The sequence below is a fragment of the Amphibalanus amphitrite genome, unplaced genomic scaffold (assembly GCF_019059575.1).
Source record: "Amphibalanus amphitrite isolate SeventyFive unplaced genomic scaffold, NRLGWU_Aamphi_draft 000008F_arrow, whole genome shotgun sequence".
Classification (NCBI taxonomy): domain Eukaryota; kingdom Metazoa; phylum Arthropoda; class Thecostraca; order Balanomorpha; family Balanidae; genus Amphibalanus; species Amphibalanus amphitrite.
The window spans coordinates 296,230-299,178 of record NW_024881504.1 but is presented as its reverse complement, the minus strand read 5'-3'; the positions used below and the strand labels follow the sequence as shown (position 1 = coordinate 299,178).

The 2,949-nt window shown below is 50.0% G+C and overlaps 1 pseudogene; it reads right to left on the bottom strand.

Annotated features, from left to right (window-relative positions):
* Positions 1–759: 759 nt before the first annotated feature.
* Positions 760–874, bottom strand: LOC122379614 (annotated as a pseudogene).
* Positions 875–2,949: the final 2,075 nt, after the last annotated feature.

Sequence of the window (2,949 nt, the reverse complement as noted above, 5' to 3'; positions counted from 1 at the left end):
TGACCTGCTGTTAAGTACTGTGGTTTTAAAGCACAAAAGTGATAGAACGAAGCGGATATCTCCAGTATTTTCCGAATTTAGTATTTTCCCATAGGCTTAACATTACGACGTAATGACCTCTAACTGACCTCAGGTCAGTGACCTCAAAAAACCCGAACTATATGTTATACAACTCGGTGAACTTAGCACACCCTGAAAGTTTGAAGGAAATCAGTCCAAAACTGTGAGCTGGACAGGTGCAAAAAGAAAATTGAAATTTGACCATGACCTTGTACCGGTTTTTCTGACCTGGTGACCTGACCCAAGGTCACTTGGACCTGAAATTTTCAGGTCATATGTGAAAAGGTTGCCCCATAGGCTGTGCCAAATTTGGCGGCGCTGCGCGCCGCCGTTTTTACGCTATCTTCGAAAAACCTTAGGGGGGGTCGCATCGACCCCCCCCCTGCCAGGGCGAGGGTTAAGGGTGCTTTGGGAAGGTCTGGTAGAGACCTTTCGAACACCGCCTCGCGGGGCTCGATACGACCATTGGTTCTCGAGATAACAGGGGGGTCGGATCCGACCCCCCAGGCTGTCGTGGGTACGGAAATAGCCCAGGCAGTGCCGTGTTAGCGTGCGTACGGTTCTCCAGTAAAAGTCTTGTTGGTTTTGCTTTTTTGGATATATCTGGTCCTATATAATGTTCAAATGCATAAGTATCAACCCGAATTATGTGTATGCACATTTACCACGAGACTGTGAAATTGCATCGTTGTATGCCAAATACTTTCCGAGATATTCACCAAAAACCTCATTTTCTGCCGTTTGGTTTTTCAACTAGCAATAACAGCACCTCGGATAAACCTCATTGGTTACTGTATCGCCACTGCGCAAAGATAAGCCGTTTGGGGTATTCTGGCCGCAATCTGCCTGGGATCGCCTATGACATCAGTAGAGCCATCTAACGAGAGGAACGCGGAAACACAGAATCATGAATGAATCGAGCGCGTAGTAAACGGTGTATGAAAGAGAGACTCGGCAGAGGCTATCCGGGTGGCCGGCGCGCGGCGCGCCCTCAGGCATTGGCTGATCCTTCGGAGCGCGTGGGGTCAGAGGTCGCGCTCGGGAAGTCTCGGCTCTGGGTTTGCAGTCAGGAAGGGAGGATAGGGTAGCGCTAGCGCGACTGACTAGTATCTCGGCTGATTCGTGTGGGGTGGAAGGGAGCACAGAACGGGATGGTGGTTAGTGGTGGGTGGTGGGATGGTTGTTAGGTTAGTGCGCACTGCGTAGAACGTAGCTGAACATGCATTGTTCTTTTTTCATGGCAAACAACATGCAGCATAATGTGCGGGATTATGCCAGAACTCATACAAAAAGGGAATTAATTATATTTCGGGCGAGGGAGTGGATGGGTGCCCTGACAGCATGACGACGACGATGCTGCCAAAATCGAGATGTTTTTTTTTTGCTCCCATATTTTACCCCTAACATGGAGTGCTTGACACGAACTTAGAGGTCCCCGACTGACCTTAGACCTTAAAATCGCACCCGTCCGGTGCGCCACCTTTTCTTCAGGGGCGCTCTTCTTGGTTGTCTCTGTTCTTACCAATAACTAAAGCAAATTGAATGTATAATAAAAAGGCATACCTCAAATACAGTTTTTTTCACACCCGCTCCTGTGCATACTTGTTTTGACCTATATCTTCTCGTATCATGATATATCACTTCAATGCTTAACCCTCAACGGACTTTTGGGTTTCCTGCATATACCCCGGCCAGAGGGGGGGGGGCGATTGCGACCCCTCTCCGTCTTTTCGCCCCTAATTGAGCTAGCGCCTTGCGGATAAAACTGAGCGCGTGCATCGTATGAGATGCAGCAACTGGTACCCGAGTTGAATGTCTCAGGTCAACCGATAAACTCTGAGATCAGTATAGGTGCTCCAAGTCGCGGGATCGGTTTTTAGTAAACAACTTCACCATAAGTGGTTACAGAGCCAAGAGAATGGCACCATCGAGTTTTACATGCTCAAGCGGGTCGAATAGTATACGCTTTGTTTTTGTTGAGGTCAATTTAAGGTGTGCACCTCAGGTCATGGTCAGGGCCAGGGCAGAGCCACTCAGGCCACGAAGCTGGCCCAAGGTCATATCGCTTATTCGATTCGGTAGGTCCTCACAAGTCCACTGGTGGCTTCCCGACTCGCTAGCTCAATTTGATCGGGACTTTTTGGTGAAAACTCCTGTGACCTTAGTGACGTCATAAATGAAGTCGCCTAAGATCAAGAATGCAAAGGTAAATGCTGGGGCTCGCAAAGATTGTATGAATTCACGAATTAATGCGCTTGAGACAGCTTTAGAGAGGCTAGAACCGGTTTCTACCGCCTGGGCCGGCGATCCGTCATGCGGTCAGGAGACAGGGAAAGGTCAGAGGTCGCATAGAATGTGCGGTGCTGTGCCCCGTCCTCTCCACGTGCTGACCAGCGCACGACCCCGTCCGTTGGCCAATCGGTGTTGAGCGGTCAAGGTCGCCCGTAGCCAGCGGGCTGAGTGAGCCGGCAGCGTGCCGATCCAAGGTCGCGAATAGTATTAGCCGGTTACCAATGGGGCCGGCAGACGACTGTTAAGCGCTGTTATTTGTTGGGGACGTTTCTGCTAATTATCCGTGACCTGATGAGGCCGGATATCGCGTCACACTACATTTTTATTTTCTGCCGCACTATAGTTCCAAAACTACCAGACACAAAGCTTACCGCAGAAAACATGGTGTATGGATTTTTGACATCATTTTTAACCCGCGCACCGACGGGGGTCAGCGCCAACTTAGTACCGACGGGGGGGGGGGCGGATGACCGCCCCCCCTGAGATCTCGAGAACGAAGCAAGATAGCGACAAGCGGTAAACGGCATCGGATACGCACGGACAAGGTCTACAATTTTTACTTAGGTCATTTTCAGGTCAGGTCAAAGATGACGTCAC